Genomic DNA, 27,218 nt, shown 5'->3' on the forward strand with positions numbered 1-27,218 from the left:
GAAAAGTTTGAAAGTAGGGGCTTAAGCTTTTCAAACTTGCATTTGGCATTTAATGCACTGGCATTTTAACAGAAAAGGCTAATATGTTTTGCCTATTCCTGACTCTTAACCTATGCAACCCTGCAACAATGGTTTTCGAGAACAGCATTCAACACTCAGTTTCTAATGACAGAATACTTTTCAAAAAATAAAATTGTAGCACAGTTGATACATTTCTGTGGTTTGGTAACATTGTTGTGTGTTTTAAAGCTAATATATTGATGCCTTGAGTTATATTTTCCTCTCAAATGAATGGAAGGTTGCATTGATTCTTCAGAGACAATCTGAACCCCTAACCCTAACCACCCAAACCCTTAGTTAGGGTTAGGGTTAGCATAATTAGAAAACATAGAGGATGTTTGATGGCATGGTTGTGTTCTAGGACAGAAAGGATTTTTAGGAAAAGTGATATTTCAATGTTATCTTCACATTTTTTTTTCATGCCTATATGGCTCAATGCACTGCATTGCCCTACAAGTGAATGACGACTTGATTACCCTACAAGAAAAGTTTGAAAGAAAGGGCTTAAGTTTTTCAAACTTGCATTTGGCATTTAAAGCACTGGCATTTTAACAGAAAAGGCTAATATGTATTGGCCATTCCTGACTCTTAACCTATGTAACCCTGAAACAATGCATTTCGAGAACAGCATTCAACACGCAGTTTCTAATGACAGTATACATTTCAAAAAGTAAAATTGTAGCACAGTTGATTCATTTTCTTTGGTTTGACAAGATTGTTGAGTGTTTTCAAGCTAATATATTGATGCCTTGAGTTAAATTTTCCACTCAAATGAGTGGAAGGTTGCATTGATTCTTCAGAGACAATCTGAACCCCTAACCCTAAACACCCAAACCCTTAGTTAGGGTTATGGTTAGGATAATTAGAAAACATAGGGGATGTTTGATGGCATGGTTGTGTTCTAGGACAGAAAGGATTTTTAGGAAAAGTGATATTTCAATGTTATCTTCACATTTTTTTTTCATGCCTATATGGCTGTATGCCCTGCATTGCCCTAAAAGGGAGTGATGACTTGATTACCCTTAAAGAAAATTTTGAAAGACGGGGCTTAAGCTTTTCAAACTTGCATTTGGCATTTAATGCACTGGCATTTTAACAGAAAAGGCTAATATGTATTGGCCATTCCTGACTCTTAATCTATGTAACCCTGAAACAATGCTTTTCGAGAACAGCATTCAACGCTCAGTTTCTAATGACAGAATCCTTTTCAAAAAATAAAACTGTAGCACAGAGATACATTTCTGTGGTTTGGTAACATTGTTTTCTGTTTGAAAGCTAATATATTGATGCCTTTAGTTATATTTTCCACTCAAATGAGTGGAAGGTTGCATTGATTCTTCAGAGACAATCTGAATCCCTAACCCTAACCACCCAAACCCTTAGCTAGTGTTAGGGTTAGGATAATTAAAAAACATAGAGGATGTTTGATGGCATGGTTGTGTTCTAGGATAGAAAGGATTTTTAGGAAAAGTGATATTTCAATGTTATCTTCACATTTCTTTTTCATGCCTATATGGCTCAATGCACTGAATTGCCCTACAAGTGAATGACGACTTGATTACCCTAAAAGAAAAGTTTGAAAGAAAGGGCTTAAGCTTTTCAAACTTACATTTGGCATTTAAAGCACTGGCATTTTTACAGAAAAGGCTAATATGTATTGGCCATTCCTGACTCTTAAACTATGTAACCCTGAAACAATGCATTTCGAGAACAGTATTCAACACGCAGTTTCTAATGAGAGTATACATTTCATAAAATAAAATTGTAGCACAGTTGATACATTTTCTTTGGTTTGACAAGATTGTTGAGTGTTTTAAAGCTAATATATTGATGCCTTGAGTTATATTTTCCACTCAAATGAGTGGAAGGTTGCATTGATTCTTCAGAGACAATCTGAACCCCTAACCCTAAGCACCCAAACCCTTAGTTAGGGTTAGGGTTAGGATAATTAGAAAACATAGAGGATGTTTGATGGCATGGTTGTGTTCTAGGACAGAAAGGAATTTTAGAAAAGTGATATTTCAATGTTATCTTCACATTTTTTTTTCATGCCTATATGGCTGTATGCCCTGCATTGCCCTAAAAGGGAATGATGACTTGATTACCCTTAAAGAAAAGTTTGAAAGAAGGGGCTTAAGCTTTTCAAACTTGCATTTGGCATTTAATGCACTGGCATTTGAACAGAAAAGGCTAATATGTATTGGCTATTCCTGACTCTTAATCTATGTAACCCTGAAACAATGCATTTCGAGAACAGCATTCAACACGCAGTTTCTAATGACAGTATACATTTCAAAAAATATAATTGTACCACAGTTGAAACATTTTCTTTGGTTTGACAAGATTGTTGAGTGTTTTAAAGCTAATATATTGATGCCTTGAGTTATATTTTCCACTCAAATGAGTGGAAGGTTGCATTGATTCTTCAGAAACTATCTGAACCCCTAACCCTAACCACCCAAACCCTTAGTTAGGGTTAGGGTTAGGATAATTAGAAAATATAGAGGATGTTTGATGGCATGGTTGTGTTCTAGGACAGAAAGGATTTTTAGGAAAAGTGATATTTCAATGTTATCTCACATTTTTTTTTCATGCTTATATGGCTCTATGCACTGCATTGCCCTAAAAGTGAATGACGACTTGATCACTCTTAAAGAAAAGTTTGAAAGAAGGGGCTTAAGCTTTTCTAACTTGCATTTGGCATTTAATGCACCTGCATTTTAACAGAAAAGGCTAATATGTATTGGCTATTCCTGACTCTTAACCTATGTAACCCTGAAACAATGCTTTTCGAGAACAGCATTCAACACGCAGTTTCTAATGACAGTATACATTTCAAAAAATAAAATTGTAGCACAGTTGATACATTTTATGTGGTTTGACAAGATTCTTGAATGTTTTAAAGCTAATATATTGATGCCTTGAGTTATATTTTCCTCTCAAATGAGTGGAAGGTTGCATTGATTCATCGGAGACAATCTGAACCCCTAACCCTAACCACCCAAACCCTTAGTTAGGGTTAGGGTTAGGATAATTAGAAAACATAGAGGATATTTGATGGTATGTTTGTGTTCTAGGACAGAAAGGATTTTTAGGAAAAGTGATATTTCAATGTTATCTTCACATTTTTTTTTCATGCCTATATGGCTCTATGCACTGCATTGCCCTAAAAGTGAATGACGACTTGATCACCCTTAAAGAAAAGTTTGAAAGAAGGGGCTTAAGCTTTTCAAACTTGCATTTGGCATTTAATGCACTGGCATTTTAACAGAAAAGGCTAATATGTTTTGCCTATTCCTGACTCTTAACCTATGCAACCCTGCAACAATGGTTTTCGAGAACAGCATTCAACACTCAGTTTCTAATGACAGAATACTTTTCAAAAAATAAAATTGTAGCACAGTTGATACATTTCTGTGGTTTGGTAACATTGTTGTGTGTTTTAAAGCTAATATATTGATGCCTTGAGTTATATTTTCCTCTCAAATGAATGGAAGGTTGCATTGATTCTTCAGAGACAATCTGAACCCCTAACCCTAACCACCCAAACCCTTAGTTAGGGTTACGGTTAGGATAATTAGAAAACATAGAGGATGTTTGATGGCATGGTTGTGTTCTAGGACAGAAAGGATTTTTAGGAAAAGTGATATTTCAATGTTATCTTCACATTTTGTTTTCATGCCTCTATGGCTCTATGCACTGCATTGCCCTAAAAGTGAATTGCGACTTGATTACCCTTAAAGAAAAGTTTGAAAGAAGGGGCTTAAGCTTTTCAAACTTGCATTTGGCATTTAATGCACTGGCATTTTAACAGAAAAGGCTAATATGTATTGGCTATTCCTGACTCTTAACCTATGTAACCCTGAAATAATGCTTTTCGAGAACAGCATTCAACACGCAGTTTCTAATGACAGAATACTTTTCAAAAAATAAAATTGTAGCACAGTTGATACATTTCTGAGGTTTGGTAACATTGTTGTGTGTTTTAAAGCTAATATATTGATGCCTTGAGTTATATTTTCCACTCAAATGAGTGGAAGGTTGCATTGATTCTTCAGAGACAATCTGAACCCCTAACCCTAACCACCCAAACCCTTAGCTAAGGTTAGGGTTAGGATAATTAGAAAACATAGAGGATGTTTGATGGCATGGTAGTGTTCTAGGATAGAAAGGATTTTTAGGAAAAGTAATATTTCAATGTTATCTTCCCATTTTTTTTAATTCCTATATGGCTCAATGCACTGCATTTCCGTACAAGTGAATGGCGACTTGATTACCCCAAAAGAAAAGTTTGAAAGAAAGGGCTTAAGCTTTTCAAACTTGCATTTGGCATTTAAAGCACTGGCATTTTAACAGAAAAGGCTAATATGTATTGGCCATTCCTGACTCTTAACCTATGTAACCCTGAAACAATGCATTTCGAGAACAGCATTCAACACGCAGTTTCTAATGACAGTATACATTTCAAAAAATAAAATTGTAGCACAGTTGATTCATTTTCTTTGGTTTGACAAGATTGTTGAGTGTTTTCAAGCTAATATATTGATGCCTTGAGTTAAATTTTCCACTCAAATGAGTGGAAGGTTGCATTGATTCTTCAGAGACAATCTGAACCCCTAACCCTAAACACCCAAACCCTTAGTTAGGGTTAGGGTTAGGATAATTAGAAAACATAGGGGATGTTTGATGGCATGGTTGTGTTCTAGGACAGAAAGGATTTTTAGGCAAAGTGATATTTCAATGTTATCTTCACATTTTTTTTTCATGCCTATATGGCTGTATGCCCTGCATTGCCCTAAAAGGGAGTGATGACTTGATTACCCTTAAAGAAAATTTTGAAAGACGGGGCTTAAGCTTTTCAAACTTGCATTTGGCATTTAATGCTCTGGCATTTTAACAGAAAAGGCTAATATGTATTGGGTATTCCTGACTCTTAACCTATGTAACCCTGAAACAATGCATTTCGAGAACAGTATTCAACACGCAGTTTCGAAAGAGAGTATACATTTCAAAAAATTAAATTGTAGCACAGTTGATACATTTTCTTTGGTTTGACAAGATTGTTGAGTGTTTCAAAGCTAATATATTGATGCCTTGAGTTATATTTTCCACTCAAATGAGTGGAAGGTTGCATTGATTCTTCAGAGACAATCTGAACCCCTAACCCTAACCACCCAAACCCTTAGTTAGGGTTAGGGTTAGGATAATTAGAAAACATAGAGGATGTTTGATGGCATGGTTGTGTTCTAGGACAGAAAGGATTTTTAGGAAAAGTGATATTTCAATGTTAACTTCACATTTTTTTTTCATGCCTATATGGCTCTATGCACTGCATTGCCCTAAAAGTGAATGACGACATGATCACCCTTAAAGAAAAGTTTGAAAGAAGGGGCTTAAGCTTTTCAAACTTGCATTTGGTATTTAATGCACTGGCATTTTAACAGAAAAGGCTAATATGTATTGGCTATTCCTGACTCTTAACCGATGTAACCCTGAAACAATGCTTTTCGAGAACAGCATTCAACGCTCAGTTTCTAATGACAGAATACTTTTCAAAAAATAAAACTGTAGCACAGAGATACATTTCTGTGGTTTGGTAACATTGTTTTCTGTTTGAAAGCTAATATATTGATGCCTTTAGTTATATTTTCCACTCAAATGAGTGGAAGGTTGCATTGATTCTTCAGAGACAATCTGAATCCCTAACCCTAACCACCCAAACCCTTAGCTAGTGTTAGGGTTAGGATAATTACAAAACATAGAGGATGTTTGATGGCATGGTTGTGTTCTAGGACAGAAAGGATTTTTAGGAAAGTGATATTTCAATGTTATCTTCACATTTTTTTTCATGCCTATATGGCTCTATGCACTGCATTGCCCTAAAAGTGAATGACGACTTGATCACCCTTAAAGAAAAGTTTGAACGAAGGGGCTTAAGCTTTTTAAACTTGCATTTGGCATTTAATGCACTGACATTTTAACAGAAAAGGCTAATATGTATTGGCCATTCCTGACTCTTAACCTATGTAACCCTGAAACAATGTATTTCGAGGACAGCATTCAACACGTAGTTTCTAATGACAGTATACATTTCAAAAAATAAAATTGTAGCACAGTTGATACATTTTCTTTGGTTTGACAAGATTGTTGAGTGTTTTCAAGCTAATATATTGATGCCTTGAGTTAAATTTTCCACTCAAATGAGTGGAAGGTTGCATTGATTCTTCAGAGACAATCTGAACACCTAACCCTAACCACCCAAACCCTTAGTTAGGGTTAGGGTTAGGATAATTAGAAAACATAGAGGATGTTTGATGGCATGGTTGTGTTCTAGGACAGAAAGGATTTTTAGGAAAAGTGATATTTCAATGTTATCTTCACATTTTTTTTTCATGCCTATATGGCTGTATGCCCTGCATTGCCCTAAAAGGGAATGACGACTTGATCACCCTTAAAGAAAAGTTTGAAAGAAGGGGCTTAAGCTTTTCAAACTTGCATTTGGCATTTAATGCACTGGCATTTTAACAGAAAAGGCTAATATGTATTGGCTATTCCTGACTCTTAACCTATGTAACCCTGAAACAATGCTTTTCGAGAACAGCATTCAACACGCAGTTTCAAATGACAGTATACATTTCAAAAAATTAAATTGTAGCACAGTTGATACATTTTCTTTGGTTTGACAAGATTGTTGAGTGTTTCAAAGCTAATATATTGATGCCTTGAGTTATATTTTCCACTCAAATGAGTGGAAGGTTGCATTGATTCTTCAGAGACAATCTGAACCCCTAACCCTAACCACCCAAACCCTTAGTTAGGGTTAGGGTTAGGATAATTAGAAAACATAGAGGATGTTTGATGGCATGGTTGTGTTCTAGGACAGAAAGGATTTTTAGGAAAAGTGATATTTCAATGTTAACTTCACATTTTTTTTTCATGCCTATATGGCTCTATGCACTGCATTGCCCTAAAAGTGAATGACGACATGATCACCCTTAAAGAAAAGTTTGAAAGAAGGGGCTTAAGCTTTTCAAACTTGCATTTGGTATTTAATGCACTGGCATTTTAACAGAAAAGGCTAATATGTATTGGCTATTCCTGACTCTTAACCGATGTAACCCTGAAACAATGCTTTTCGAGAACAGCATTCAACGCTCAGTTTCTAATGACAGAATACTTTTCAAAAAATAAAACTGTAGCACAGAGATACATTTCTGTGGTTTGGTAACATTGTTTTCTGTTTGAAAGCTAATATATTGATGCCTTTAGTTATATTTTCCACTCAAATGAGTGGAAGGTTGCATTGATTCTTCAGAGACAATCTGAATCCCTAACCCTAACCACCCAAACCCTTAGCTAGTGTTAGGGTTAGGATAATTACAAAACATAGAGGATGTTTGATGGCATGGTTGTGTTCTAGGACAGAAAGGATTTTTAGGAAAGTGATATTTCAATGTTATCTTCACATTTTTTTTCATGCCTATATGGCTCTATGCACTGCATTGCCCTAAAAGTGAATGACGACTTGATCACCCTTAAAGAAAAGTTTGAACGAAGGGGCTTAAGCTTTTTAAACTTGCATTTGGCATTTAATGCACTGACATTTTAACAGAAAAGGCTAATATGTATTGGCCATTCCTGACTCTTAACCTATGTAACCCTGAAACAATGTATTTCGAGGACAGCATTCAACACGTAGTTTCTAATGACAGTATATTTCAAAAAATAAAATTGTAGCACAGTTGATACATTTTCTTTGGTTTGACAAGATTGTTGAGTGTTTTCAAGCTAATATATTGATGCCTTGAGTTAAATTTTCCACTCAAATGAGTGGAAGGTTGCATTGATTCTTCAGAGACAATCTGAACACCTAACCCTAACCACCCAAACCCTTAGTTAGAGTTAGGGTTAGGATAATTAGAAAACATAGAGGATGTTTGATGGCATGGTTGTGTTCTAGGACAGAAAGGATTTTTAGGAAAAGTGATATTTCAATGTTATCTTCACATTTTTTTTTCATGCCTATATGGCTGTATGCCCTGCATTGCCCTAATAGGGAATGACGACTTGATTACCCTTAAAGAAAAGTTTGAAAGAAGGGGCTTAAGCTTTTCAAACTTGCATTTGGCATTGAATGCACTGGCATTTTAACAGAAAAGGCTAATATGTATTGGCTATTCCTGACTCTTAACCTATGTAACCCTGAAACAATGCTTTTCGAGAACAGCATTCAACACGCAGTTTCAAATGACAGTATACATTTCAAAAAATAAAATTGTAGCACAGTTGATACATTTTATGTGGTTTGACAAGATTCTTGAGTGTTTTAAAGCTAATATATTGATGCCTTGAGTTATATTTTCCACTCAAATGAGTGGAAGGTTGCATTGATTCTTCAGAGACAATCTGAACCCCTAACCCTAACCACCCAAACCCTTAGCTAGGGTTAGGGTTAGGATAATTAGAAAACATAGAGGATGTTTGATGGCATGGTTGTGTTCTAGGACAGAAAGGATTTTTAGGAAAAGTGATATTTCAATGTTATCTTCACATTTCATTTTCATGTCTATATGGCTCAATGCACTGCATTGCCCTAAAAGTGAATGACGACTTGATCACCCTTAAAGAAAAGTTTGAAAGAAGGGGCTTAAGCTTTTCAAACTTGCATTTGGCATTTAATGCACTGGCATTTTAACAGAAAAGGCTAATATGTTTTGCCTATTCCTGACTCTTAACCTATGCAACCCTGCAACAATGCTTTTCGAGAACAGCATTCAACACTCAGTTTCTAATGACAGAATACTTTTCAAAAAATAAAATTGTAGCACAGTTGATACATTTCCTTGGTTTGGTAACATTGTTGTGTGTTTTAAAGCTAATATATTGATGCCTTGAGTTATATTTTCCTCTCAAATGAGTGGAAGGTTGCATTGATTCTTCAGAGACAATCTGAACCCCTAACCCTATCCACCTATACTCTTAGCTAGGGTTAGGGTTAGGATAATTAGAAAACATAGAGGATGTTTGATGGCATGGTTGTGTTCTAGGACAGAAAGGATTTTTAGGAAAAGTGATATTTCAATGTTATCTTCACATTTTTTTTTCATGCCTATATGGCTCAATGCACTGCATTGCCCTACAAGTGAATGACGACTTGATTACCCTACAAGAAAAGTTTGAAAGAAAGGGCTTAAGTTTTTCAAACTTGCATTTGGCATTTAAAGCACTGGCATTTTAACAGAAAAGGCTAATATGTATTGGCCATTCCTGACTCTTAACCTATGTAACCCTGAAACAATGCATTTCGAGAACAGCATTCAACACGCAGTTTCTAATGACAGTATACATTTCAAAAAATAAAATTGTAGCACAGTTGATTCATTTTCTTTGGTTTGACAAGATTGTTGAGTGTTTTCAAGCTAATATATTGATGCCTTGAGTTAAATTTTCCACTCAAATGAGTGGAAGGTTGCATTGATTCTTCAGAGACAATCTGAACCCCTAACCCTAAACACCCAAACCCTTAGTTAGGGTTAGGGTTAGGATAATTAGAAAACATAGGGAAAGTTTGATGGCATGGTTGTGTTCTAGGACAGAAAGGATTTTTAGGAAAAGTGATATTTCAATGTTATCTTCACATTTTTTTTTCATGCCTATATGGCTGTATGCCCTGCATTGCCCTAAAAGGGAGTGATGACTTGATTACCCTTAAAGAAAATTTTGAAAGACGGGGCTTAAGCTTTTCAAACTTGCATTTGGCATTTAATGCTCTGGCATTTTAACAGAAAAGGCTAATATGTATTGGGTATTCCTGACTCTTAACCTATGTAACCCTGAAACAATGCATTTCGAGAACAGTATTCAACACGCAGTTTCGAAAGAGAGTATACATTTCAAAAAATTAAATTGTAGCACAGTTGATACATTTTCTTTGGTTTGACAAGATTGTTGAGTGTTTCAAAGCTAATATATTGATGCCTTGAGTTATATTTTCCACTCAAATGAGTGGAAGGTTGCATTGATTCTTCAGAGACAATCTGAACCCCTAACCCTAACCACCCAAACCCTTAGTTAGGGTTAGGGTTAGGATAATTAGAAAACATAGAGGATGTTTGATGGCATGGTTGTGTTCTAGGACAGAAAGGATTTTTAGGAAAAGTGATATTTCAATGTTAACTTCACATTTTTTTTTCATGCCTATATGGCTCTATGCACTGCATTGCCCTAAAAGTGAATGACGACATGATCACCCTTAAAGAAAAGTTTGAAAGAAGGGGCTTAAGCTTTTCAAACTTGCATTTGGTATTTAATGCACTGGCATTTTAACAGAAAAGGCTAATATGTATTGGCTATTCCTGACTCTTAACCGATGTAACCCTGAAACAATGCTTTTCGAGAACAGCATTCAACGCTCAGTTTCTAATGACAGAATACTTTTCAAAAAATAAAACTGTAGCACAGAGATACATTTCTGTGGTTTGGTAACATTGTTTTCTGTTTGAAAGCTAATATATTGATGCCTTTAGTTATATTTTCCACTCAAATGAGTGGAAGGTTGCATTGATTCTTCAGAGACAATCTGAATCCCTAACCCTAACCACCCAAACCCTTAGCTAGTGTTAGGGTTAGGATAATTACAAAACATAGAGGATGTTTGATGGCATGGTTGTGTTCTAGGACAGAAAGGATTTTTAGGAAAGTGATATTTCAATGTTATCTTCACATTTTTTTTCATGCCTATATGGCTCTATGCACTGCATTGCCCTAAAAGTGAATGACGACTTGATCACCCTTAAAGAAAAGTTTGAACGAAGGGGCTTAAGCTTTTTAAACTTGCATTTGGCATTTAATGCACTGACATTTTAACAGAAAAGGCTAATATGTATTGGCCATTCCTGACTCTTAACCTATGTAACCCTGAAACAATGTATTTCGAGGACAGCATTCAACACGTAGTTTCTAATGACAGTATACATTTCAAAAAATAAAATTGTAGCACAGTTGATACATTTTCTTTGGTTTGACAAGATTGTTGAGTGTTTTCAAGCTAATATATTGATGCCTTGAGTTAAATTTTCCACTCAAATGAGTGGAAGGTTGCATTGATTCTTCAGAGACAATCTGAACACCTAACCCTAACCACCCAAACCCTTAGTTAGGGTTAGGGTTAGGATAATTAGAAAACATAGAGGATGTTTGATGGCATGGTTGTGTTCTAGGACAGAAAGGATTTTTAGGAAAAGTGATATTTCAATGTTATCTTCACATTTTTTTTTCATGCCTATATGGCTGTATGCCCTGCATTGCCCTAAAAGGGAATGACGACTTGATTACCCTTAAAGAAAAGTTTGAAAGAAGGGGCTTAAGCTTTTCAAACTTGCATTTGGCATTTAATGTACTGGCATTTTAACAGAAAAGGCTAATATGTATTGGCTATTCCTGACTCTTAACCTATGTAACCCTGAAACAATGCTTTTCGAGAACAGCATTCAACACGCAGTTTCAAATGACAGTATACATTTCAAAAAATAAAATTGTAGCACAGTTGATACATTTTATGTGGTTTGACAAGATTCTTGAGTGTTTTAAAGCTAATATATTGATGCCTTGAGTTATATTTTCCACTCAAATGAGTGGAAGGTTGCATTGATTCTTCAGAGACAATCTGAACCCCTAACCCTAACCACCCAAACCCTTAGCTAGGGTTAGGGTTAGGATAATTAGAAAACATAGAGGATGTTTGATGGCATGGTTGTGTTCTAGGACAGAAAGGATTTTTAGGAAAAGTGATATTTCAATGTTATCTTCACATTTTTTTTTCATGCCTATATGGCTCAATGCACTGCATTGCCCTACAAGTGAATGACGACTTGATTACCCTACAAGAAAAGTTTGAAAGAAAGGGCTTAAGTTTTTCAAACTTGCATTTGGCATTTAAAGCACTGGCATTTTAACAGAAAAGGCTAATATGTATTGGCCATTCCTGACTCTTAACCTATGTAACCCTGAAACAATGCATTTCGAGAACAGCATTCAACACGCAGTTTCTAATGACAGTATACATTTCAAAAAATAAAATTGTAGCATAGTTGATTCATTTTCTTTGGTTTGACAAGATTGTTGAGTGTTTTCAAGCTAATATATTGATGCCTTGAGTTAAATTTTCCACTCAAATGAGTGGAAGGTTGCATTGATTCTTCAGAGACAATCTGAACCCCTAACCCTAAACACCCAAACCCATAGTTAGGGTTAGGGTTAGGATAATTAGAAAACATAGGGGATGTTTGATGGCATGGTTGTGTTCTAGGACAGAAAGGATTTTTAGGAAAAGTGATATTTCAATGTTATCTTCACATTTTTTTTTCATGCCTATATGGCTGTATGCCCTGCATTGCCCTAAAAGGGAGTGATGACTTGATTACCCTTAAAGAAAATTTTGAAAGACGGGGCTTAAGCTTTTCAAACTTGCATTTGGCATTTAATGCACTGGCATTTTAACAGAAAAGGCTAATATGTATTGGGTATTCCTGACTCTTAACCTATGTAACCCTGAAACAATGCATTTCGAGAACAGTATTCAACACGCAGTTTCTAAAGAGAGTATACATTTCAAAAAATTAAATTGTAGCACAGTTGATACATTTTCTTTGGTTTGACAAGATTGTTGAGTGTTTCAAAGCTAATATATTGATGCCTTGAGTTATATTTTCCACTCAAATGAGTGGAAGGTTGCATTGATTCTTCAGAGACAATCTGAACCCCTAACCCTAACCACCCAAACCCTTAGTTAGGGTTAGGGTTAGGATAATTAGAAAACATAGAGGATGTTTGATGGCATGGTTGTGTTCTAGGACAGAAAGGATTTTTAGGAAAAGTGATATTTCAATGTTAACTTCACATTTTTTTTTCATGCCTATATGGCTCTATGCACTGCATTGCCCTAAAAGTGAATGACGACATGATCACCCTTAAAGAAAAGTTTGAAAGAAGGGGCTTAAGCTTTTCAAACTTGCATTTGGTATTTAATGCACTGGCATTTTAACAGAAAAGGCTAATATGTATTGGCTATTCCTGACTCTTAACCGATGTAACCCTGAAACAATGCTTTTCGAGAACAGCATTCAACGCTCAGTTTCTAATGACAGAATACTTTTCAAAAAATAAAACTGTAGCACAGAGATACATTTCTGTGGTTTGGTAACATTGTTTTCTGTTTGAAAGCTAATATATTGATGCCTTTAGTTATATTTTCCACTCAAATGAGTGGAAGGTTGCATTGATTCTTCAGAGACAATCTGAATCCCTAACCCTAACCACCCAAACCCTTAGCTAGTGTTAGGGTTAGGATAATTACAAAACATAGAGGATGTTTGATGGCATGGTTGTGTTCTAGGACAGAAAGGATTTTTAGGAAAGTGATATTTCAATGTTATCTTCACATTTTTTTTCATGCCTATATGGCTCTATGCACTGCATTGCCCTAAAAGTGAATGACGACTTGATCACCCTTAAAGAAAAGTTTGAACGAAGGGGCTTAAGCTTTTTAAACTTGCATTTGGCATTTAATGCACTGACATTTTAACAGAAAAGGCTAATATGTATTGGCCATTCCTGACTCTTAACCTATGTAACCCTGAAACAATGTATTTCGAGGACAGCATTCAACACGTAGTTTCTAATGACAGTATATTTCAAAAAATAAAATTGTAGCACAGTTGATACATTTTCTTTGGTTTGACAAGATTGTTGAGTGTTTTCAAGCTAATATATTGATGCCTTGAGTTAAATTTTCCACTCAAATGAGTGGAAGGTTGCATTGATTCTTCAGAGACAATCTGAACACCTAACCCTAACCACCCAAACCCTTAGTTAGAGTTAGGGTTAGGATAATTAGAAAACATAGAGGATGTTTGATGGCATGGTTGTGTTCTAGGACAGAAAGGATTTTTAGGAAAAGTGATATTTCAATGTTATCTTCACATTTTTTTTTCATGCCTATATGGCTGTATGCCCTGCATTGCCCTAATAGGGAATGACGACTTGATTACCCTTAAAGAAAAGTTTGAAAGAAGGGGCTTAAGCTTTTCAAACTTGCATTTGGCATTGAATGCACTGGCATTTTAACAGAAAAGGCTAATATGTATTGGCTATTCCTGACTCTTAACCTATGTAACCCTGAAACAATGCTTTTCGAGAACAGCATTCAACACGCAGTTTCAAATGACAGTATACATTTCAAAAAATAAAATTGTAGCACAGTTGATACATTTTATGTGGTTTGACAAGATTCTTGAGTGTTTTAAAGCTAATATATTGATGCCTTGAGTTATATTTTCCACTCAAATGAGTGGAAGGTTGCATTGATTCTTCAGAGACAATCTGAACCCCTAACCCTAACCACCCAAACCCTTAGCTAGGGTTAGGGTTAGGATAATTAGAAAACATAGAGGATGTTTGATGGCATGGTTGTGTTCTAGGACAGAAAGGATTTTTAGGAAAAGTGATATTTCAATGTTATCTTCACATTTCATTTTCATGTCTATATGGCTCAATGCACTGCATTGCCCTAAAAGTGAATGACGACTTGATCACCCTTAAAGAAAAGTTTGAAAGAAGGGGCTTAAGCTTTTCAAACTTGCATTTGGCATTTAATGCACTGGCATTTTAACAGAAAAGGCTAATATGTTTTGCCTATTCCTGACTCTTAACCTATGCAACCCTGCAACAATGCTTTTCGAGAACAGCATTCAACACTCAGTTTCTAATGACAGAATACTTTTCAAAAAATAAAATTGTAGCACAGTTGATACATTTCCTTGGTTTGGTAACATTGTTGTGTGTTTTAAAGCTAATATATTGATGCCTTGAGTTATATTTTCCTCTCAAATGAGTGGAAGGTTGCATTGATTCTTCAGAGACAATCTGAACCCCTAACCCTATCCACCTATACTCTTAGCTAGGGTTAGGGTTAGGATAATTAGAAAACATAGAGGATGTTTGATGGCATGGTTGTGTTCTAGGACAGAAAGGATTTTTAGGAAAAGTGATATTTCAATGTTATCTTCACATTTTTTTTTCATGCCTATATGGCTCAATGCACTGCATTGCCCTACAAGTGAATGACGACTTGATTACCCTACAAGAAAAGTTTGAAAGAAAGGGCTTAAGTTTTTCAAACTTGCATTTGGCATTTAAAGCACTGGCATTTTAACAGAAAAGGCTAATATGTATTGGCCATTCCTGACTCTTAACCTATGTAACCCTGAAACAATGCATTTCGAGAACAGCATTCAACACGCAGTTTCTAATGACAGTATACATTTCAAAAAATAAAATTGTAGCACAGTTGATTCATTTTCTTTGGTTTGACAAGATTGTTGAGTGTTTTCAAGCTAATATATTGATGCCTTGAGTTAAATTTTCCACTCAAATGAGTGGAAGGTTGCATTGATTCTTCAGAGACAATCTGAACCCCTAACCCTAAACACCCAAACCCTTAGTTAGGGTTAGGGTTAGGATAATTAGAAAACATAGGGGATGTTTGATGGCATGGTTGTGTTCTAGGACAGAAAGGATTTTTAGGAAAAGTGATATTTCAATGTTATCTTCACATTTTTTTTTCATGCCTATATGGCTGTATGCCCTGCATTGCCCTAAAAGGGAGTGATGACTTGATTACCCTTAAAGAAAATTTTGAAAGACGGGGCTTAAGCTTTTCAAACTTGCATTTGGCATTTAATGCTCTGGCATTTTAACAGAAAAGGCTAATATGTATTGGGTATTCCTGACTCTTAACCTATGTAACCCTGAAACAATGCATTTCGAGAACAGTATTCAACACGCAGTTTCGAAAGAGAGTATACATTTCAAAAAATTAAATTGTAGCACAGTTGATACATTTTCTTTGGTTTGACAAGATTGTTGAGTGTTTCAAAGCTAATATATTGATGCCTTGAGTTATATTTTCCACTCAAATGAGTGGAAGGTTGCATTGATTCTTCAGAGACAATCTGAACCCCTAACCCTAACCACCCAAACCCTTAGTTAGGGTTAGGGTTAGGATAATTAGAAAACATAGAGGATGTTTGATGGCATGGTTGTGTTCTAGGACAGAAAGGATTTTTAGGAAAAGTGATATTTCAATGTTAACTTCACATTTTTTTTTCATGCCTATATGGCTCTATGCACTGCATTGCCCTAAAAGTGAATGACGACATGATCACCCTTAAAGAAAAGTTTGAAAGAAGGGGCTTAAGCTTTTCAAACTTGCATTTGGTATTTAATGCACTGGCATTTTAACAGAAAAGGCTAATATGTATTGGCTATTCCTGACTCTTAACCGATGTAACCCTGAAACAATGCTTTTCGAGAACAGCATTCAACGCTCAGTTTCTAATGACAGAATACTTTTCAAAAAATAAAACTGTAGCACAGAGATATATTTCTGTGGTTTGGTAACATTGTTTTCTGTTTGAAAGCTAATATATTGATGCCTTTAGTTATATTTTCCACTCAAATGAGTGGAAGGTTGCATTGATTCTTCAGAGACAATCTGAATCCCTAACCCTAACCACCCAAACCCTTAGCTAGTGTTAGGGTTAGGATAATTACAAAACATAGAGGATGTTTGATGGCATGGTTGTGTTCTAGGACAGAAAGGATTTTTAGGAAAGTGATATTTCAATGTTATCTTCACATTTTTTTTCATGCCTATATGGCTCTATGCACTGCATTGCCCTAAAAGTGAATGACGACTTGATCACCCTTAAAGAAAAGTTTGAACGAAGGGGCTTAAGCTTTTTAAACTTGCATTTGGCATTTAATGCACTGACATTTTAACAGAAAAGGCTAATATGTATTGGCCATTCCTGACTCTTAACCTATGTAACCCTGAAACAATGTATTTCGAGGACAGCATTCAACACGTAGTTTCTAATGACAGTATACATTTCAAAAAATAAAATTGTAGCACAGTTGATACATTTTCTTTGGTTTGACAAGATTGTTGAGTGTTTTCAAGCTAATATATTGATGCCTTGAGTTAAATTTTCCACTCAAATGAGTGGAAGGTTGCATTGATTCTTCAGAGACAATCTGAACACCTAACCCTAACCACCCAAACCCTTAGTTAGGGTTAGGGTTAGGATAATTAGAAAACATAGAGGATGTTTGATGGCATGGTTGTGTTCTAGGACAGAAAGGATTTTTAGGAAAAGTGATATTTCAATGTTATCTTCACATTTTTTTTTCATGCCTATATGGCTGTATGCCCTGCATTGCCCTAAAAGGGAATGACGACTTGATTACCCTTAAAGAAAAGTTTGAAAGAAGGGGCTTAAGCTTTTCAAACTTGCATTTGGCATTTAATGCACTGGCATTTTAACAGAAAAGGCTAATATGTATTGGCTATTCCTGACTCTTAACCTATGTAACCCTGAAACAATGCTTTTCGAGAACAGCATTCAACACGCAGTTTCAAATGACAGTATACATTTCAAAAAATAAAATTGTAGCACAGTTGATACATTTTATGTGGTTTGACAAGATTCTTGAGTGTTTTAAAGCTAATATATTGATGCCTTGAGTTATATTTTCCACTCAAATGAGTGGAAGGTTGCATTGATTCTTCAGAGACAATCTGAACCCCTAACCCTAACCACCCAAACCCTTAGCTAGGGTTAGGGTTAGGATAATTAGAAAACATAGAGGATGTTTGATGGCATGGTTGTGTTCTAGGACAGAAAGGATTTTTAGGAAAAGTGATATTTCAATGTTATCTTCACATTTTTTTTTCATGCCTATATGGCTCAATGCACTGCATTGCCCTACAAGTGAATGACGACTTGATTACCCTACAAGAAAAGTTTGAAAGAAAGGGCTTAAGTTTTTCAAACTTGCATTTGGCATTTAAAGCACTGGCATTTTAACAGAAAAGGCTAATATGTATTGGCCATTCCTGACTCTTAACCTATGTAACCCTGAAACAATGCATTTCGAGAACAGCATTCAACACGCAGTTTCTAATGACAGTATACATTTCAAAAAATAAAATTGTAGCATAGTTGATTCATTTTCTTTGGTTTGACAAGATTGTTGAGTGTTTTCAAGCTAATATATTGATGCCTTGAGTTAAATTTTCCACTCAAATGAGTGGAAGGTTGCATTGATTCTTCAGAGACAATCTGAACCCCTAACCCTAAACACCCAAACCCATAGTTAGGGTTAGGGTTAGGATAATTAGAAAACATAGGGGATGTTTGATGGCATGGTTGTGTTCTAGGACAGAAAGGATTTTTAGGAAAAGTGATATTTCAATGTTATCTTCACATTTTTTTTTCATGCCTATATGGCTGTATGCCCTGCATTGCCCTAAAAGGGAGTGATGACTTGATTACCCTTAAAGAAAATTTTGAAAGACGGGGCTTAAGCTTTTCAAACTTGCATTTGGCATTTAATGCACTGGCATTTTAACAGAAAAGGCTAATATGTATTGGGTATTCCTGACTCTTAACCTATGTAACCCTGAAACAATGCATTTCGAGAACAGTATTCAACACGCAGTTTCTAAAGAGAGTATACATTTCAAAAAATTAAATTGTAGCACAGTTGATACATTTTCTTTGGTTTGACAAGATTGTTGAGTGTTTCAAAGCTAATATATTGATGCCTTGAGTTATATTTTCCACTCAAATGAGTGGAAGGTTGCATTGATTCTTCAGAGACAATCTGAATCCCTAACCCTAACCACCCAAACCCTTAGCTAGTGTTAGGGTTAGGATAATTACAAAACATAGAGGATGTTTGATGGCATGGTTGTGTTCTAGGACAGAAAGGATTTTTAGGAAAGTGATATTTCAATGTTATCTTCACATTTTTTTTCATGCCTATATGGCTCTATGCACTGCATTGCCCTAAAAGTGAATGACGACTTGATCACCCTTAAAGAAAAGTTTGAACGAAGGGGCTTAAGCTTTTTAAACTTGCATTTGGCATTTAATGCACTGACATTTTAACAGAAAAGGCTAATATGTATTGGCCATTCCTGACTCTTAACCTATGTAACCCTGAAACAATGTATTTCGAGGACAGCATTCAACACGTAGTTTCTAATGACAGTATACATTTCAAAAAATAAAATTGTAGCACAGTTGATACATTTTCTTTGGTTTGACAAGATTGTTGAGTGTTTTCAAGCTAATATATTGATGCCTTGAGTTAAATTTTCCACTCAAATGAGTGGAAGGTTGCATTGATTCTTCAGAGACAATCTGAACACCTAACCCTAACCACCCAAACCCTTAGTTAGGGTTAGGGTTAGGATAATTAGAAAACATAGAGGATGTTTGATGGCATGGTTGTGTTCTAGGACAGAAAGGATTTTTAGGAAAAGTGATATTTCAATGTTATCTTCACATTTTTTTTTCATGCCTATATGGCTGTATGCCCTGCATTGCCCTAATAGGGAATGACGACTTGATTACCCTTAAAGAAAAGTTTGAAAGAAGGGGCTTAAGCTTTTCAAACTTGCATTTGGCATTGAATGCACTGGCATTTTAACAGAAAAGGCTAATATGTATTGGCTATTCCTGACTCTTAACCTATGTAACCCTGAAACAATGCTTTTCGAGAACAGCATTCAACACGCAGTTTCAAATGACAGTATACATTTCAAAAAATAAAATTGTAGCACAGTTGATACATTTTATGTGGTTTGACAAGATTCTTGAGTGTTTTAAAGCTAATATATTGATGCCTTGAGTTATATTTTCCACTCAAATGAGTGGAAGGTTGCATTGATTCTTCAGAGACAATCTGAACCCCTAACCCTAACCACCCAAACCCTTAGCTAGGGTTAGGGTTAGGATAATTAGAAAACATAGAGGATGTTTGATGGCATGGTTGTGTTCTAGGACAGAAAGGATTTTTAGGAAAAGTGATATTTCAATGTTATCTTCACATTTCGTTTTCATGTCTATATGGCTCAATGCACTGCATTGCCCTAAAAGTGAATGACGACTTGATCACCCTTAAAGAAAAGTTTGAAAGAAGGGGCTTAAGCTTTTCAAACTTGCATTTGGCATTTAATGCACTGGCATTTTAACAGAAAAGGCTAATTTGTTTTGCCTATTCCTGACTCTTAACCTATGCAACCCTGCAACAATGCTTTTTGAGAACAGCATTCAACACTCAGTTTCTAATGACAGAATACTTTTCAAAAAATAAAATTGTAGCACAGTTGATACATTTCCTTGGTTTGGTAACATTGTTGTGTGTTTTAAAGCTAATATATTGATGCCTTGAGTTATATTTTCCTCTCCAATGAGTGGAAGGTTGCATTGATTCTTCAGAGACAATCTGAACCCCTAACCCTATCCACCTATACTCTTAGCTAGGGTTAGGGTTAGGATAATTAGAAAACATAGAGGATGTTTGATGGCATGGTTGTGTTCTAGGACAGAAAGGATTTTTAGGAAAAGTGATATTTCAATGTTATCTTCACATTTTTTTTTCATGCCTATATGGCTGTATGCCCTGCATTGCCCTAAAAGGGAGTGATGACTTGATTACCCTTAAAGAAAATTTTGAAAGACGGGGCTTAAGCTTTTCAAACTTGCATTTGGCATTTAATGCACTGGCATTTTAACAGAAAAGGCTAATATGTATTGGGTATTCCTGACTCTTAACCTATGTAACCCTGAAACAATGCATTTCGAGAACAGTATTCAACACGCAGTTTCTAAAGAGAGTATACATTTCAAAAAATTAAATTGTAGCACAGTTGATACATTTTCTTTGGTTTGACAAGATTGTTGAGTGTTTCAAAGTTAATATATTGATGCCTTGAGTTATATTTTCCACTCAAATGAGTGGAAGGTTGCATTGATTCTTCAGAGACAATCTGAACCCCTAACCCTAACCACCCAAACCCTTAGTTAGGGTTAGGGTTAGGATAATTAGAAAACATAGAGGATGTTTGATGGCATGGTTGTGTTCTAGGACAGAAAGGATTTTTAGGAAAAGTGATATTTCAATGTTAACTTCATATTTTTTTTTCATGCCTATATGGCTCTATGCACTGCATTGCCCTAAAAGTGAATGACGACATGATCACCCTTAAAGAAAAGTTTGAAAGAAGGGGCTTAAGCTTTTCAAACTTGCATTTGGTATTTAATGCACTGGCATTTTAACAGAAAAGGCTAATATGTATTGGCTATTCCTGACTCTTAACCGATGTAACCCTGAAACAATGCTTTTCGAGAACAGCATTCAACGCTCAGTTTCTAATGACAGAATACTTTTCAAAAAATAAAACTGTAGCACAGAGATACATTTCTGTGGTTTGGTAACATTGTTTTCTGTTTGAAAGCTAATATATTGATGCCTTTAGTTATATTTTCCACTCAAATGAGTGGAAGGTTGCATTGATTCTTCAGAGACAATCTGAATCCCTAACCCTAACCACCCAAACCCTTAGCTAGTGTTAGGGTTAGGATAATTACAAAACATAGAGGATGTTTGATGGCATGGTTGTGTTCTAGGACAGAAAGGATTTTTAGGAAAGTGATATTTCAATGTTATCTTCACATTTTTTTTCATGCCTATATGGCTCTATGCACTGCATTGCCCTAAAAGTGAATGACGACTTGATCACCCTTAAAGAAAAGTTTGAACGAAGGGGCTTAAGCTTTTTAAACTTGCATTTGGCATTTAATGCACTGTATTTTAACAGAAAAGGCTAATATGTATTGGCCATTCCTGACTCTTAACCTATGTAACCCTGAAACAATGTATTTCGAGGACAGCATTCAACACGTAGTTTCTAATGACAGTATACATTTCAAAAAATAAAATTGTAGCACAGTTGATACATTTTCTTTGGTTTGACAAGATTGTTGAGTGTTTTCAAGCTAATATATTGATGCCTTGAGTTAAATTTTCCACTCAAATGAGTGGAAGGTTGCATTGATTCTTCAGAGACAATCTGAACACCTAACCCTATCCACCTATACTCTTAGCTAGGGTTAGGGTTAGGATAATTAGAAAACATAGAGGATGTTTGATGGCATGGTTGTGTTCTAGGACAGAAAGGATTTTTAGGAAAAGTGATATTTCAATGTTATCTTCACATTTTTTTTTCATGCCTATATGGCTGTATGCCCTGCATTGCCCTAAAAGGGAATGACGACTTGATTACCCTTAAAGAAGAGTTTGAAAGAAGGGGCTTAAGCTTTTCAAACTTGCATTTGGCATTTAATGCACTGGCATTTTAACAGAAAAGGCTAATATGTATTGGCTATTCCTGACTCTTAACCTATGTAACCCTGAAACACTGCTTTTCGAGAACAGCATTCAACACGCAGTTTCAAATGACAGTATACATTTCAAAAAATAAAATTGTAGCACAGTTGATACATTTTATGTGGTTTGACAAGATTCTTGAGTGTTTTAAAGCTAATATATTGATGCCTTGAGTTATATTTTCCACTCAAATGAGTGGAAGGTTGCATTGATTCTTCAGAGACAATCTGAACCCCTAACCCTAACCACCCAAACCCTTAGCTAGGGTTAGGGTTAGGATAATTAGAAAACATAGAGGATGTTTGATGGCATGTTTGTGTTCTAGGACAGAAAGGATTTTTAGGAAAAGTGATATTTCAATGTTATCTTCACATTTCGTTTTCATGTCTATATGGCTCAATGCACTGCATTGCCCTAAAAGTGAATGACGACTTGATCACCCTTAAAGAAAAGTTTGAAAGAAGGGGCTTTAGCTTTTCAAACTTGCATTTGGCATTTAATGCACTGGCATTTTAACAGAAAAGGCTAATATGTTTTGTCTATTCCTGACTCTTAACCTATGCAACCCTGCAACAATGCTTTTCGAGAACAGCATTCAACACTCAGTTTCTAATGACAGAATACTTTTCAAAAAATAAAATTGTAGCACAGTTGATACATTTCCTTGGTTTGGTAACATTGTTGTGTGTTTTAAAGCTAATATATTGATGCCTTGAGTTATATTTTCCACTCAAATGAGTGGAAGGTTGCATTGATTCTTCAGAGTCAATCTGAACCCCTAACCCTATCCACCTATACTCTTAGCTAGGGTTAGGGTTAGGATAATTAGAAAACATAGAGGATGTTTGATGGCATGGTTGTGTTCTAGGACAGAAAGGATTTTTAGGAAAAGTGATATTTCAATGTTATCTTCACATTTTTTTTTCATGCCTATATGGCTCAATGCACTGCATTGCCCTACAAGTGAATGACGACTTGATTACCCTACAAGAAAAGTTTGAAAGAAAGGGCTTAAGTTTTTCAAACTTGCATTTGGCATTTAAAGCACTGGCATTTTAACAGAAAAGGCTAATATGTATTGGCCATTCCTGACTCTTAACCTATGTAACCCTGAAACAATGCATTTCGAGAACAGCATTCAACACGCAGTTTCTAATGACAGTATACATTTCAAAAAATAAAATTGTAGCACAGTTGATTCATTTTCTTTGGTTTGACAAGATTGTTGAGTGTTTTCAAGCTAATATATTGATGCCTTGAGTTAAATTTTCCACTCAAATGAGTGGAAGGTTGCATTGATTCTTCAGAGACAATCTGAACCCCTAACCCTAAACACCCAAACCCTTAGTTAGGGTTAGGGTTAGGATAATTAGAAAACATAGGGGATGTTTGATGGCATGGTTGTGTTCTAGGACAGAAAGGATTTTTAGGAAAAGTGATATTTCAATGTTATCTTCACATTTTTTTTTCATGCCTATATGGCTGTATGCCCTGCATTGCCCTAAAAGGGAGTGATGACTTGATTACCCTTAAAGAAAATTTTGAAAGAAAGGGCTTAAGCTTTTCAAACTTGCATTTGGCATTTAATGCACTGGCATTTTAACAGAAAAGGCTAATATGTATTGGGTATTCCTGACTCTTAACCTATGTAACCCTGAAACAATGCATTTCGAGAACAGTATTCAACACGCAGTTTCGAAAGAGAGTATACATTTCAAAAAATTAAATTGTAGCACAGTTGATACATTTTCTTTGGTTTGACAAGATTGTTGAGTGTTTCAAAGCTAATATATTGATGCCTTGAGTTATATTTTCCACTCAAATGAGTGGAAGGTTGCATTGATTCTTCAGATACAATCCGAACCCCTAACCCTAACCACCCAAACCCTTAGTTAGGGTTAGGGTTAGGATAATTAGAAAACATAGAGGATGTTTGATGGCATGGTTGTGTTCTAGGACAGAAAGGATTATTAGGAAAAGTGATATTCAATGTTAACTTCACATTTTTTTTTCATGCCTATATGGCTCTATGCACTGCATTGCCCTAAAAGTGAATGACGACATGATCACCCTTAAAGAAAAGTTTGAAAGAAGGGGCTTAAGCTTTTCAAACTTGCATTTGGTATTTAATGCACTGGCATTTTAACAGAAAAGGCTAATATGTATTGGCTATTCCTGACTCTTAACCGATGTAACCCTGAAACAATGCTTTTCGAGAACAGCATTCAACGCTCAGTTTCTAATGACAGAATCCTTTTCAAAAAATAAAACTGTAGCACAGAGATACATTTCTGTGGTTTGGTAACATTGTTTTCTGTATGAAAGCTAATATATTGATGCCTTTAGTTATATTTTCCACTCAAATGAGTGGAAGGTTGCATTGATTCTTCAGAGACAATCTGAATCCCTAACCCTAACCACCCAAACCCTTAGCTAGTGTTAGGGTTAGGATAATTACAAAACATAGAGGATGTTTGATGGCATGGTTGTGTTCTAGGATAGAAAGGATTTTTAGGAAAAGTGATATTTCAATGTTATCTTCACATTTCTTTTTCATGCCTATATGGCTCAATGCACTGAATTGCCCTACAAGTGAATGACGACTTGATTACCCTAAAAGAAAAGTTTGAAAGAAAGGGCTTAAGCTTTTCAAACTTACATTTGGCATTTAAAGCACTGGCATTTTTACAGAAAAGGCTAATATGTATTGGCCATTCCTGACTCTTAAACTATGTAACCCTGAAACAATGCATTTCGAGAGCAGTATTCAACACGCAGTTTCTAATGAGAGTATACATTTCATAAAATAAAATTGTAGCACAGTTGATACATTTTCTTTGGTTTGACAAGATTGTTGAGTGTTTTAAAGCTAATATATTGATGCCTTGAGTTATATTTTCCACTCAAATGAGTGGAAGGTTGCATTGATTCTTCAGAGACAATCTGAACCCCTAACCCTAAGCACCCAAACCCTTAGTTAGGGTTAGGGTTAGGATAATTAGAAAACATAGAGGATGTTTGATGGCATGGTTGTGTTCTAGGACAGAAAGGAATTTTAGAAAAGTGATATTTCAATGTTATCTTCACATTTTTTTTTCATGCCTATATGGCTGTATGCCCTGCATTGCCCTAAAAGGGAATGATGACTTGATTACCCTTAAAGAAAAGTTTGAAAGAAGGGGCTTAAGCTTTTCAAACTTGCATTTGGCATTTAATGCACTGGCATTTGAACAGAAAAGGCTAATATGTATTGGCTATTCCTGACTCTTAATCTATGTAACCCTGAAACAATGCATTTCGAGAACAGCATTCAACACGCAGTTTCTAATGACAGTATACATTTCAAAAAATATAATTGTACCACAGTTGAAACATTTTCTTTGGTTTGACAAGATTGTTGAGTGTTTTAAAGCTAATATATTGATGCCTTGAGTTATATTTTCCTCTCAAATGAGTGGAAGGTTGCATTGATTCTTCAGAAACTATCTGAACCCCTAACCCTAACCACCCAAACCCTTAGTTAGGGTTAGGGTTAGGATAATTAGAAAACATAGAGGATGTTTGATGGCATGGTTGTGTTCTAGGACAGAAAGGATTTTTAGGAAAAGTGATATTTCAATGTTATCTCACATTTTTTTTTCATGCTTATATGGCTCTATGCACTGCATTGCCCTAAAAGTGAATGACGACTTGATCACTCTTAAAGAAAAGTTTGAAAGAAGGGGCTTAAGCTTTTCTAACTTGCATTTGGCATTTAATGCACCTGCATTTTAACAGAAAAGGCTAATATGTATTGGCTATTCCTGACTCTTAACCTATGTAACCCTGAAACAATGCTTTTCGAGAACAGCATTCAACACGCAGTTTCTAATGACAGTATACATTTCAAAAAATAAAATTGTAGCACAGTTGATACATTTTATGTGGTTTGACAAGATTCTTGAATGTTTTAAAGCTAATATATTGATGCCTTGAGTTATATTTTCCTCTCAAATGAGTGGAAGGTTGCATTGATTCATCGGAGACAATCTGAACCCCTAACCCTAACCACCCAAACCCTTAGTTAGGGTTAGGGTTAGGATAATTAGAAAACATAGAGGATATTTGATGGTATGTTTGTGTTCTAGGACAGAAAGGATTTTTAGGAAAAGTGATATTTCAATGTTATCTTCACATTTTTTTTTCATGCCTATATGGCTCTATGCACTGCATTGCCCTAAAAGTGAATGACGACTTGATCACCCTTAAAGAAAAGTTTGAAAGAAGGGGCTTAAGCTTTTCAAACTTGCATTTGGCATTTAATGCACTGGCATTTTAACAGAAAAGGCTAATATGTTTTGCCTATTCCTGACTCTTAACCTATGCAACCCTGCAACAATGGTTTTCGAGAACAGCATTCAACACTCAGTTTCTAATGACAGAATACTTTTCAAAAAATAAAATTGTAGCACAGTTGATACATTTCTGTGGTTTGGTAACATTGTTGTGTGTTTTAAAGCTAATATATTGATGCCTTGAGTTATATTTTCCTCTCAAATGAATGGAAGGTTGCATTGATTCTTCAGAGACAATCTGAACCCCTAACCCTAACCACCCAAACCCTTAGTTAGGGTTACGGTTAGGATAATTAGAAAACATAGAGGATGTTTGATGGCATGGTTGTGTTCTAGGACAGAAAGGATTTTTAGGAAAAGTGATATTTCAATGTTATCTTCACATTTTGTTTTCATGCCTCTATGGCTCTATGCACTGCATTGCCCTAAAAGTGAATTGCGACTTGATTACCCTTAAAGAAAAGTTTGAAAGAAGGGGCTTAAGCTTTTCAAACTTGCATTTGGCATTTAATGCACTGGCATTTT

Source organism: Atractosteus spatula, chromosome 9 (assembly GCF_055471065.1).
Source record: "Atractosteus spatula isolate fAtrSpa1 chromosome 9, fAtrSpa1.hap1, whole genome shotgun sequence".
Lineage (NCBI taxonomy): Eukaryota > Metazoa > Chordata > Actinopteri > Semionotiformes > Lepisosteidae > Atractosteus > Atractosteus spatula.